Source organism: Lotus japonicus, unplaced genomic scaffold, assembly GCF_012489685.1.
Source record: "Lotus japonicus ecotype B-129 unplaced genomic scaffold, LjGifu_v1.2 AP026985.1".
NCBI lineage: Eukaryota > Viridiplantae > Streptophyta > Magnoliopsida > Fabales > Fabaceae > Lotus > Lotus japonicus.
Genome location: NW_026645412.1, coordinates 265,396 through 279,686, shown reverse-complemented (window position 1 = coordinate 279,686; position 14,291 = coordinate 265,396).

Below are 14,291 nucleotides of genomic sequence, written 5' to 3'. Positions count from 1 at the left end.
GAGGGTCTGAAGGCAGATCTGGTTCTGACTGGTTCATCTTTGTTGCCCAGAATCAATTCCTTAGGGTGAGCTGCAGTGATTCTGCTCTTCTTCAGAGTTTGTGAGTTAGAGGGACCAGCTTCTTCCTCTGGTTCATCTTCCTCTGGCTCATCTTCCTCTGGAGCTTTGCCTTTGTCAGAAACATTAATGCTTAAATCTGCAAACTTTTCAACTAGCTTTGACTGGTCAGAGTCAAGCTTATCATCAAATCTAACATGAATAGATTCTTCAATAGTCTTAGCATCAGTATTATAAAATCTAAAACCTTTAGATCTCTCAGAGTAACCGAGTAATAGACACTTAGAAGACTTAGCATCAAATTTATGCAATCTATCCTTAGTATTGAGAACATAACAAACACAGCCAAAAGGATGAAAATAAGAAATGTTGGGTTTTATGTTCTTCCACAATTCATAAGGAGTCTTATTCAGAATTGGTCTCACAGAGATTCTGTTCTGAATGTAACATGCTGTATTTACTGCCTCTGCCCAAAAGTGCTTAGCCATGCCAGTTTCTTGGAGCATGGTTCTAGCCATCTCCTGAAGAGTTCTGTTCTTCCTCTCAACAACACCATTTTGTTGAGGAGTTCTGGGACAAGAGAAATCATGTGCAATTCCATAGGAATCAAACAGACTCTCAAACTTGTCATTCTCAAACTCTCCACCATGGTCACTTCTGACACGCACAATCCTACAAGCCTTCTCGTTTTGCACTTGAGCAATGAAGGTAGAGAACACAGCATGAGACTCATCCTTGCGGGTTAGAAACTTTACCCATGTCCAGCGGCTATAGTCATCAACGATAACCATCCCATATCTCTTGCCACCTATAGACTCAGTTTTCACTGGTCCAAAAAGGTCGATATGCAGAAGTTCAACGGCCTTGAGGTTGAGACAACATTCTTTGCCTTGAAAGGGACTTTTGTGAATTTGCCTTTCTGACATGCTTCACAAAGAGCGTCTGAAGCGAACTTCAGATTGGGTAAGCCCCTGACAAGGTTTAGCTTGCTCAGCTGAGAAATCTTTCTCATACTGGCATGCCCTAACCGTCTATGCCATACCCACTGCTCTTCATTAACAGACAGAAGGCACTTCACATTCTGAGCCTCCAACTCAGATAATCTGATCTTATAATGTTGTTCTTCCTCTTGCTGTTAAACAGAACAGAGCCATCGATCTGACTTACAGCCCGGCAGGACTTTTGATTGAATATAACATCATAACCCTTGTCAGCTAATTGACTTATAGACAATAAGTTATGTGTTAAGCCGTCTACCAATAACACATTATCAATGCATGGACTACTATCTACACAAATAGTACCAGTACCAACAATTTTACCCTTTTCATTTCCTCCAAAGCCAACTTCGCCTCCAGGCTTAAGTTTCAGCTCTCGGAACATACGCCTTTCTCCCGTCATGTGACGCGAGCATCCACTGTCCAGATACCATGATTGGTGTTTCAGTGGAGCTATCAAGGATATCTGCAACATAGATAATCTTGTCCTTAGGTACCCACTTTCTGGGTCCTCTCTTGTTAGTTACCCCAGAGGTTCTGATCACCTTGGGTGTCTCAACATGATATTTTAAAGGAATATTTGCATGATATTTAGTCATAGAGAAGATCCCTTTTTAAGAGGGTTTTTAGCAACTTTAGCAGGTACAGGATCAGGCAATATGGTACCAGAGGGAACAAAGCATTCATACAAGGATTTAGCTTTAGACACAGAGGGCTCATTTCTAATTGGTTTAGAATAGCCAATGCCATGCATTCCATTTCTGCTTACGCCATAGATCATTGAAGCCATTAAGCTTCTATCCACGCTTTTAGCTAGGAATCTTTGAAAAGACTTTTCATACTTAGATTCATTTCTACAATCAGAGGCATCACAGGCAACAATTTCTTCTAACTTAGCAATCTGGTTCTTAAGCACAGAGTTAGAATTGATCAAGGCATGATTATCATTTTTCAAATCAGAAATAATTTTCTCATGTTCAGAAGGAGTCTTGGAAACAGCAGATAAGTTCTTTTTCAGCTTCTTATGCTTAGACAATAAGGAGTTATACTTATCCATAATATCAGACAATGCATGTTTCAGTTCAGAGGTAGAGAAAGAAGCGAATACCTCATTTTCATCGTCTGAGTTAGGATCTCCTTCTGATTCTGAGTCAGAGTCAACAGCTTCCTTTGACTCTGCTTCCTTGTCTTTGACAATGCCATGAGTCCTTGGACTTCACCATCAGAGTCAACATCCTCTGACTCTGATTCATCAAATGTCACCATCAGACTCTTCTTGTCTTGAAGTGCTTCTTTGGCTTCTTGTCCTTCTTCAACTTTGGACAATCACTTTTGTAGTGCCCTGATTCTTTGCACTCAAAGCATGTGACTTCCTTGATTGAAGACTTCTTCTGGCCTGAGGATTCATACTTTCCTTTTGCCTTTCCAGAGCCTTTGAACTTGCTCTGCCTGTGCTTCCAGATGCGGTTGAGTCTCTTGGAGATCAGAGTCAGCTCATCTTCATCAGAATCTTCTGATGCTTCTTCAGATTCCTCTTCTTCAGCTTGAAGAGCTTTTGACTTCTCAACCTTAGCCTTTTCAGATTTGATTTCAAGGCTATGGACTTTTTCCTCAGATCTTGCATCTCTGAGCGTTTCAGCTCATGGCATTTCAAAATGCTGATGAGTTCTTCTAAACTCATATTCTCAACGTCTCTCGTGAGCTCTATTGAAGTCACCAAAGGCATCCAACTTTCAGGAAGACACCTGATGACCCTTATGACATGATCTTTTGTTGTGTAGCTCTTGTTGAGAGGTCGTATGCCAGCTACAAGCAACTGAAATCTGGAGAACATTTCTTCAATGGACTCATTTGGCTCCATGATGAAGGATTCATACTTTTGGATCAAAGACAATGCCTTTGATTCTTTGACTTTCTTGTTTCCTTCATGAGACATCTTCAGAGATTCGAAAATGCCTTTGCAAACTCACGATCTGTAATCTTCTGGTACTCTTCATAGGAAATAGCACTTAGAAGAATTGCTCTTGCTTTGTGATGTTTGAAGGTATGAAAAACGGTAGAAAGGGGGGGTTTGAATAACGTTTTCAGTACAAAACTACCACCTTAAAGATTTTAACAAATCTTTTCGAGAACTAAGTGCAAAAGATAGAGATAGAAAAGCACACAAGGATTTTATCCTGGTTCACTTGATAAATCACTCAAGCTACTCCAGTCCACCCGTTAAGGTGATTTCTTCCTTCTTAGAATGAAGGCAATCCACTAATCAGGTAAGAGTTACAACTGCACTTGAAACCTACAAGTGACTAACAATTACACTGACTTAGCTCACACTAAGATTCACTCTCTTAGTCTTCTCTAGGATCCGATCAACCTTGATCTCCTAAAGGAAAATCAAACAACTGTTTGAGGTTGGTGTTTACAAGGGTTTGCTTCTGAATAAGCTGAGTGTAAACTAAATAAATTACAAGATGAAAGAAAGCTTAGAATATTTTGAATATCTTGCGCGTGTGTTGCTTCTTGTATTCACTTTCTTCTAGCCGCTTCTTTCAATCTTCAGCCTCTATATATACTCCAAGGATTAGGGTTGAGCGTTGCATGGGAAATGCTACCGTTGGAGGGCAGTTCTGGAAAATCCAGCTTCTGCTGTGGCTGAGAACGTTAGGTAGGTCGTCAGGAAGGTACACTTGCTTTTGTACTTGGATAGCGACTTGACCTTTTAACCTAGGAGACTTCTGATCAGAGGAATGCTTCGTATTGGAACTTGTGAAGCCGGTTGATCAGAGTCAGAGGGAAAGCACAGATCCTCTGACCATTGTATCTTCTGATTCTGAACTCAGAGGGAAGAACATGGCCTTCAGAGTTTCTTGCTTCTGGACTTCAGAGTTTCCACTATTCAGCTTCTGGATCTTCAGAGTCTTCTACACCATCGGAACATCTGAACCTTCAGTGTTTCTTGGTTGTCAGAACTTCTGGATCATCAGAGCTTCTAGCGACTGAGTCCTCATCAGAGTTTGTATAGCTTCAGATCTTCTGAAGCTTTTCCACTGTTCATACTGAACATGGTGAATGCGAAAGCGTTGCTTGGGTTACCCTTTATACACAGTGCTTCTGATTTGTGTGAAATTGAGTCAGGGTCAGAGCCTGTAAATAGCACACTCAGAAAAACACGTTAGAGTACCACAATTGTTCATATCAAAAGGTTAACTTGTAATCATCAAAACATAGAGTTGTACTACTAGATCAAAACTTGATCTTACAATCTCCCCCTTTTTGATGATGACAAAACTAAGATTTTTGATGAACAATTCTTAAACATTAAACTGAATTCACTCAGAGTTTAGAGATATAGAATAAGACTTATCCTGATGTGAATAGTTTATCTTGCTCATTCTGAATTCAAGTCACTGCTTGATTCTGAGCTTAGCTCCCCCTGAATCTAATACTTGATGAAAACGTTAGTAAAGTCTAGATTCTGAGCTAAATCATATAAGAGTTCAGAGTGAAAAGCTTATGACATAGATGAAAAACGAATAATCAGAGCGCATAAGTGATCAGAGTCATGGACAAGGTATCAGAGTCTTGGGTATCAGAGTCAACTTAGAATCACTTCAGAAGAAGTGAAATGTATTCCTTGTATTTGCCCAGTGACACATCTATGGTCATGAAGGTGGAACTCTTAAAATCTCCAAAAGAAAAATAAGTCACACTAACACATCTTACACATCAAAAACTGGGTTTACTCCCCCTTTTTGTCATAAGCAAAAAGCTCGGGGTGTGAAAAACTTAGCTTGAAGTACAAGGTACTCCCCCTTAGAGAAGGTCTAAGTTTAAAGAAAATGAAGACGATGTAAGAATCAGAGTGAGGCGATAATAAATAGAAGAGTTAATGCAAGGGATGAACGTTTACCACCGGTCAAGTGAGTAAATAGAAGGGTCAGTTACCAAGAACTTAACCTCGAGAAACTGTAAGAGCATTAACTTTCAGAGAGAAAGTGAAGCCTATAAAACGTTGGAGAGAAAGGTAAGCTTCACATCTCGAATAATATTCAGAAAAAAATGGCATCATACAGAATGGCATTAGAAGAGCTCAGAAGGAAGGCGTTTGAGGAAGATATGTTCCTCAATATTAGGCATCCCGATGGTACAAAGACCATACAAGAGCTGACGAAGACACTGCTTGAAGAAGATCTTGGTCCAGAGATGGAGAAAGATCTGAAGGAGTTCCTCTGCTTCGTGGAAGAGATTCAGGAGCTTTGCCAGCGGGAGCTGAATCTGCTGGAAGAGAAGGAGACTGTGGAAAAGAGACTTAAGACGACAGAAGATAGTCTAGAAAAAGATGATCTGAGCATCAAACTTGGCAACATAGAGTATGCATTGGATCGTCTGGAGAAGGAAAGAGTGGAGCAGCGCCAAGAATGCAGAAGAATGAGGAAGGATCCTCCATTCTAGATATAGGGAATAATGTATGATGGAAAGAATTATGATGTAAACATAGAACAATTATGAATAAAACAGGTTTTGCAAACATATGTGACACAAATATATATAGATATATGCATATAGAATCACAAATGAACAAATTAAAGTAAGTAAATAAGCAGAGTTTAAATAAAACAACGTTAAATAAAAAGGAAAAGGAAGAAAAAGAAGAGATCCTAAAAAACTAAGATTTGTCAGTACGGCGCAGAAGTTCCATCATCATGTGCTTCATCTCAATCAGCATGGATTCATGAGTGTCAAGACGTTGTTCCATGATGTCGAGTCTGGATGAGCTTGTCGGAGTAGAGCTGGAAGGAACGTTCTGAGCAGCTTGAGGTTCTGGAATGGAAGCAGAAGCAGCAGGAGTAAACAGAACTGGTGCAAGTCGCTCTGCCTCAGCCTCAGCTTCAAGACGTTCTGCCTCAAGTCTGGCTTGTTCAGCCTGAGCTGCTGCTTGACGGGCAGCTTCTTCTTCTTGTTCTTTCTGTCTCTTGGCTTCTTCAATGGCTTCAAGAAGCTTGGTTCTCTGTTCGAGTTCATGAAGAGCCACCCTCCTAGCAAACCTTTGCTTTGCAGCCTCAATGCTCTGACTTCCCTCTGCATGCAGGAGCTGCAGCATAACGGGAAACTGAGCCACCAGCCAAGTGCTCAACTCGTTCCACTCATCAGCCACATTTTCAGCATTCTCACTGAGGTCAGTCTGACCGTGCACATTGCGGAGCCTCAAGGAGGCTTCATGATTGAAAATATTGATGCACTCAGAGAGAGATGTGGGTTGAAGGTGAGTATAGGGAATGATGGAGAGGTTGGGTGCAGGAGAGGCTGGGTGATTGCTGCTATGAGCTTCAGAGGCACCTTGTGGAGAACCAATGTTAATTATGGGAGCATTGGGTTCAGAGGTTCCACGGTGAGGGTCTGAAGTTTCAACCAGAGGGTGAGGTGATCTAACCGAGGATTGGTTAGATACTGATTGTTCAGGTTCAGGGTCTGGTTGAATTGGCTCTTGTTGGTCAGGGACAGGGTGAGCCTGTTGGACTAAGGGGTCTGCCTCTTGGATAGGATTGGCCAAGATAGGTTCATCTGGGTCAACTAGACGTTCAGGTCTAGGGCCAGGATATTGCCTAGGGCTTGGACAGGTAAGGTAATATTCTTCCAAGGCAGATACCTTCTCTTTCCTAACCTCCATGAATTTTCTAAGTGATTCAGAGGTATTGGAGGGAGGAGAGTCAAAGACATTGATGGGGAAGGATACAGGTGTGAAGGCTGATGAAGAGTCTGTATCCGTGGTTCTGACAGCAGGACGTGCTGATGCTCTGGGAGCAGAGTGATCAGACGTTCTGGGTTGTGGTTCTGTTGGTTTGGGTTCTGGTTGGTTGGGGATGATGGGTTCAGAAGTAATGGGTCGTATGGAATGGTAAGGAGAGAGGTTGGATCTTCTGACCTAGAGGGTTGGTTCTGAAGCAAATTCCAGAGTGGTGCTTCAGTAGGAGAAGGTTGAAAGAATGAAGATCTTGGGGAATGTGGTGGAGAGGTGGTTTGTGCGGCTGGCTGGGATTCAGGAATAGGAGTGAGGGGATTTGAAGAGTGTTGGAGTAAGGCAGAAATTGGGAGTGCATCAAATAAATTCAAATCATCATCAGAGGTAAGTGCAGGCTTACTTGTATGTGCTGATGATCGAGTCACTCTGGCAGGAGGTTCAGTCCTTCTGACCTCTGCAGCAGCTGGTTCCACCCGAGTAGGCTTCACCACAATTCTGACTTTCTTCTGCTTCTTCTTTGGAGGACCATCCTCACTATCATCACCATCATCATCATCAGGCTTGCTCTTCGCCTTCTTGACCAGAGGGACATCAGATTCCTCTGAGGATTCGTCCAGAACCATCTTCCTCTTGGTTTTCTTCTTGGGAGGAGAAGGAAACTCTGGAGCTGGTGGAAGTCTGCTGACGAAATCATCAAGGTCAATCTCGAATCCTTGAGCCCTGAGGTCTTCAACATAGCATCTGATGGCTTCAGGATGGTCTGCTTGAGTCCACAGAGGGTAGTCATTCAGAGGCATTCTTCTTCCTCTGATCTCAGAAGATGTGTCCTCATGAGCAGGAGCAATCTTCTTCTGGACCAAACCCATCTTCTTCAGAGAGTTGGCAGTGAAGACATCGCTGACAATTGTGCTCAAGTCCTCTGTGCAACCAGCATCGATCAAATCTTGCACCAAGTTGCTTTCAATGAGAAAGTCTGAGAGCAGCCTCCCAAAAGGGATATATTTGATGGCTGACTTGATGGAGGAGGTGGTGCGAGACTTCCGGATGCATTCCTTCAAATAGGAGAACAGGAAGTAGGGAAGGCAGATCTTCTCCTTGTCTTGAATGAAGAACAGCATCGCCTTCTGATTGAAGTTGATGTAGTCTGGAGAACTGCCCTTTGGTCGTTGATTGATGCAGTGAGCAGGATCTTGTGCCAGATTCTCAGTTTGGGGTGAAGGTCCATCACTTTGTAGCTCGTCTTGCCCGGTTTGAAGGTGGTGTACAGGGCCTTGTTGACGATGTCCTTGGTTCTGGGTTTCAGCTTCGATTCCGTCAGTGAGAACCGATACCCATGAGCAGTTTCTGCACCTAGCAGATTCACGAATGACTTCTCCGTGATGATGATCTTCCTACCCAGTATGTAAGAACCACCTGAGTGTCATCACAATCAGCGTGCTTCCAGAATTCCTTTACTAGCTTCTCATACACCGGTCCTCGAAGTCGATTGAAGTAGTTTCCCCAACCTTGAGCTTGGACTTCAGGACGGAGATCAAACCCATTTGCAGCCAAGTTGTCGAGGTTGAATCTCCATTCTGCCAGGACTTGGAGTTCCTCAGGAGGAAATACACAGTGAACGGCACAGCCCCGTTCTGCAATAGGAACAATCTCCTCTTGAGCTTGAGCTTGTTCTTGTGCTGGGTTCTCAGAGCCCCGTTGACCCGTTGCCAAACCGACTACCATGTGAGGGAACTGAGGTGCATCTGCAGTAGATCTTCTGGTTTGTCTCACCATTTTGAAGAGGTTGAAGGTTTGAGGTAGAAGATGAAGTTTGAAGGATGAAGAGAGATCGAGAGAGAAATCACGAAGGAGGCGGTTTTGAAAAGCAGGGAGTGCGAGAGTGAAAACCGGAAGTGAGAGAGAACGTGTGTGTATAGTGGGTTTTATCAAATAACCGTTGTTGATTCAAAAAGCACTTTAAGATCAACGGTTGAAAATTAAAGATAGACAGTAACAGTAAAATACACAATCACACACAGGAGATAAGCATATCTACACGCAATCACAACAGACTGTCACACGGGCACAAGGAACTATGCATCAGAAATTCTGACGCACGTGTTGTTGTCTCAGCTTCAGAGTCAGTACCAGTGGGCACACACACTCTGATTGAGTTACCTTCTGGACTAGACATCTTCTGATCAAGAAGTATCATAGTCAGAGGTTCTGATCTATCTTCACTCTGGACAAAAGTCCATGTTTAGATTTTTCAGAATAAAATTAAATCTATCTTCAGCTAAGGGCTTTGTAAAGATATCTGCCCATTGATGGTCAGTATCAACAAACTTCAGAAGAAGTACGCCCTTCTGCACATAATCTCTAATGAAGTGATACTTTACCTCAATGTGCTTTGCCCTTGAATGCAAGATAGGATTCTTGCTCAACGAAATTGCAGCAGTGTTATCACAATAGATTGGGATATTGCTCTCAAGGATCTGATAATCCTCCAGCTGATGTTTCATCCAGAGCATCTGAGTGCTGCATATTGCTGCTGAGATATATTCTGCCTCTGCAGTTGATAGAGCAATGGTTGATTGCCTCTTGCTTGCCCATGAGACTAGATTGCTTCCCAGAAATTGACAATTTCCAGAAGTACTTTTTCTCTCTGTTCTATCTCCAGCATAATCAGCATCACAATAACCTGAAAGCTTATACTCTGATGTTTTCTTATACATCAAGCCAAGGTTAGTGGTGCCTTTCAGATACCTTAGGATCCTCTTAACAGCAGTTAAGTGGGTTTCCCTTGGATCTGATTGGAAACGAGCACATAAATGAACACTAAATAATATGTCTGGCCTAGATGCAGTTAAGTACAGAAGTGAACCTATCATGCCACGATAGAGCTTCTGACATACTTTACCACTTATATCTTCTTTTTCCAGAATGCATGTTGGATGCATTGGAGTCTTGGCCACTGTAGATTCCAGCATATTGAACTTCTTCAGAAGTTCTTTAGTGTACTTGCTCTGATGGATATATGTTCCTTCTGGTGTTTGATCAACTTGTATTCCCAGAAAGTACTTTAATTCTCCCATCATACTCATCTCAAATTCAGCCTGCATCATCTCAGAAAATTCTTTGCATAGAGATTGATTAGCAGAACCAAATATAATATCATCAACATAAATTTGCACAATTAAGATATCATCTTTATAAGTCTTGCAAAAGAGAGTTGTATCTACTTTACCCCTTACAAACTCATTCTCCAGAAGGAATGAGCTAAGTCTCTCATACCATGCTCTGGGAGCTTGCTTCAGACCGTAGAGTGATTTCTTCAATTTGAACACATGGTCTGGTTTCTTTTCATCTTCAAAACCTGGGGGTTGATGAACATAGACTTCCTCTGAGATATAACCATTTAGGAAGGCACTCTTTACGTCCATCTGATGTAGAACTATGTTGTGATTTACTGAGAAAGAAATCAATAGTCTGATTGCCTCCAGTCTTGCTACTGGAGCAAATGTTTCAGTGTAGTCTATTCCTTCCTGCTGGCTGTAGCCTTGAGCAACTAGCCTTGCCTTGTTTCTGACTACATCTCCTTTCTCATTTAGCTTGTTTCTGAATACCCATTTCGTTCCAATAACATGGACATTCTCAGGCTTCTTCACTAAGCTCCAAACATCGTTCTTGGAGAATTGATTCAATTCTTCTTCCATGGCCAGAATCCAATCCTTGTCCTGAAGAGCTTCATCTATGGACTTGGGTTCAATTAAGGACACCAATCCTTTCAGACTCAGCAAGGTCTCTTCAGAGGGTCTGAAGGCAGATCTGGTTCTGACTGGTTCATCTTTGTTGCCCAGAATCAATTCCTTAGGATGAGCTGCAGTGATTCTGCTCTTCTTCAGAGTTTGTGAGTTAGAGGGACCAGCTTCTTCCTCTGGTTCATCTTCCTCTGGCTCAACTTCCTCTGGAGCTTTGCCTTTGTCAGAAACATTAATGCTTAAATCTGCAAACTTTTCAACTAGCTTTGACTGGTCAGAGTCAAGCTTATCATCAAATCTAACATGAATAGATTCTTCAATAGTCTTAGCATCAGTATTATAAAATCTAAAACCTTTAGATCTATCAGAATAACCAAGTAATAGACACTTAGAAGATTTAGCATCAAATTTATGCAATCTATCCTTAGTATTGAGAACATAACAAACACAGCCAAAAGGATGAAAATAAGAAATGTTGGGTTTTATGTTCTTCCACAATTCATAAGGAGTCTTATTCAGAATTGGTCTCACAGAGATTCTGTTCTGAATGTAACATGCTGTATTTACTGCCTCTGCCCAAAAGTGCTTAGCCATGCCAGTTTCTTGGAGCATGGTTCTAGCCATCTCCTGAAGAGTTCTGTTCTTCCTCTCAACAACACCATTTTGTTGAGGAGTTCTGGGACAAGAGAAATCATGTGTAATTCCATAGGAATCAAACAGACTCTCAAACTTGTCATTCTCAAACTCTCCACCATGGTCACTTCTGACACGCACAATTCTACAAGCCTTCTCGTTTTGCACTTGAGCAATGAAGGTAGAGAACACAGCATGAGACTCATCCTTGCGGGTTAGAAACTTTACCCATGTCCAGCGGCTATAGTCATCAACGATAACCATCCCATATCTCTTGCCACCTATAGACTCAGTTTTCACTGGTCCAAACAGGTCGATATGCAGAAGTTCTAACGGCCTTGAGGTTGAGACAACATTCTTTGCCTTGAAAGGGACTTTTGTGAATTTGCCTTTCTGACATGCTTCACAAAGAGCGTCTGAAGCGAACTTCAGATTGGGTAAGCCCCTGACAAGGTTTAGCTTGCTCAGCTGAGAAATCTTTCTCATACTGGCATGCCCTAACCGTCTATGCCATACCCACTGCTCTTCATTAACAGACAGAAGGCACTTCACATTCTGAGCCTCCAACTCAGATAATCTGATCTTATAAATGTTGTTCTTCCTCTTGCTGTTAAACAGAACAGAGCCATCGATCTGACTTACAGCCCGGCAGGACTTTTGATTGAATATAACATCATAACCCTTGTCAGCTAATTGACTTATAGACAATAAGTTATGTGTTAAGCCGTCTACCAATAAAACATTATCAATGCATGGACTACTATCTACACAAATAGTACCAGTACCAATAATTTTACCCTTTTCATTTCCTCCAAAGCCAACTTCGCCTCCAGGCTTAAGTTTCAGCTCTCGGAACATACGCTTTTCTCCCGTCATGTGACGCGAGCATCCACTGTCCAGATACCATGATTGGTGTTTCAGTGGAGCTATCAAGGATATCTGCAACATAGATAATCTTGTCCTTAGGTACCCACTTTCTGGGTCCTCTTTTGTTAGTTACCCCAAAGGTTCTGATCACCTTGGGTGTCTCAACATGATATTTTAAAGGAATATTTGCATGATATTTAGTCATAGAGAAAGATCCCTTTTTAAGAGGGTTTTTAGCAACTTCAGCAGGTACAGGATCAGGCAATATGGTACCAGAGGGAACAAAGCATTCATACAAGGATTTAGCTTTAGACACAGAAGGCTCATTTCTAATTGGTTTAGAATAGCCAATGCCATGCATTCCATTTCTGCTTACACCATAGATCATTGAAGCCATTAAGCTTCTATCTACGCTTTTAGCCAGGAATCTTTGAAAAGATTTTTCATACTTAGATTCATGCTTACTATCAGAGGCATCGCAGGCAATAACTTCTTCTAACTTTGCAATTTGATTCTTAAGCACAGAGTTAGAATTAACTAAAGCATGGTTATCATTTTTCAAATCAGATATGATTTTCTCATGTTCAGAAGGAGTTTTAGAAACAGCAGATAAGTTCTTTTTCAGCTTCTTATGCTTAGACAACAAGGAGTTATACTTATCCATGATATCAGACAAAGCATGTTTCAGTTCAGAGGTAGAGAAGGAAGCAAATACCTCATTTTCATCGTCAGAGTCTGGATCTCCTTCTGATTCTGAGTCAGAGTCAACAGCTTCCTTTGACTCTGTTCCTTTGTCTTTGACAATAGCCATGAGTCCTTGGACTTCACCATCAGAGTCAACATCCTCTGACTCTGATTCATCGAATGTCACCATCAGACTCTTCTTGGTCTTGAAGTGCTTCTTTGGCTTCTTGTCCTTCTTCAATTTTGGACAGTCACTTTTGTAGTGCCCTGATTCTTTGCACTCAAAGCAAGTGACTTCCTTGATTGATGACTTCTTCTGACCTGAGGATTCAGACTTTCCTCTTGCCTTTCCAGAGCCTTTGAACTTGCTCTGCCTGTGCTTCCAGATGCGGTTGAGTCTCTTGGAGATCAGAGTCAGCTCATCTTCATCAGAATCTTCTGATGCTTCTTCAGATTCTTCTTCTTCAGCTTGAAGAGCCTTTGACTTCTCAACCTTAGCCTTTTCAGATTTGGATTTCAAGGCTATGGACTTTTTCCTCAGATCTTGCATCTCTGAGCGCTTCAGCTCATGGCATTTCAAAATGCTGATGAGTTCTTCTAAACTCATATTCTCAACATCTCTCGTGAGCTCTATTGAAGTCACCAAAGGCATCCAACTTTCAGGAAGACACCTGATGACCCTTATGACGTGATCTTTTGTTGTGTAGCTCTTGTTGAGAGGACGTATGCCAGCTACAAGCAGTTGAAATCTGGAGAACATTTCTTCAATGGACTCATTTGGCTCCATGATGAAGGATTCATACTTTTGGATCAAAGACAATGCCTTTGATTCTTTGACTTTCTTGTTTCCTTCATGAGACATCTTCAGAGAATCAAAAATGCCTTTAGCAAACTCACGATCTGTAATCTTCTGGTACTCCTCATAGGAGATAGCACTTAGAAGAATTGCTCTTGCTTTATGATGTTGTGAGTACAGCTTCTTTTGATCTGCAGACATCTCTGACCTTGGGATCTTTTTGCCATCTGCATCAACTGGACGCTCATAGCCATCCACAATAATATCCCAGAGATCTGCATCGAAACCCAGAAAGAAACTTTCCAGTCTATCTTTCCAATATTCGAACCTTTGACCATCGAACATAGGAGGCTTTGCGTTGTAACCATCTCTTTGAGTTTCACTGGTGGTGGCAGCCATTGTTTTTCACACCGGCCCGGATCACTGAACACTGTTAGGTGTGGTAATCAGAACTTGCGCTCTGATACCAATTGAAGGTATGAAAAACGGTAGAAAGGGGGGGTTTGAATAACGTTTTCAGTACAAAACTACCACCTTAAAGATTTTAACAAATCTTTTCGAGAACTAAGTGCAAAAGATAGAGATAGAAAGCACACAAGGATTTTATCCTGGTTCACTTGATAAATCACTCAAGCTACTCCAGTCCACCCGTTAAGGTGATTTCTTCCTTCTTAGAATGAAGGCAATCCACTAATCAGGTAAGAGTTACAACTGCACTTGAAACCTACAAGTGACTAACAATTACACTGACTTAGCTCACACTAAGATTCACTCTCTTA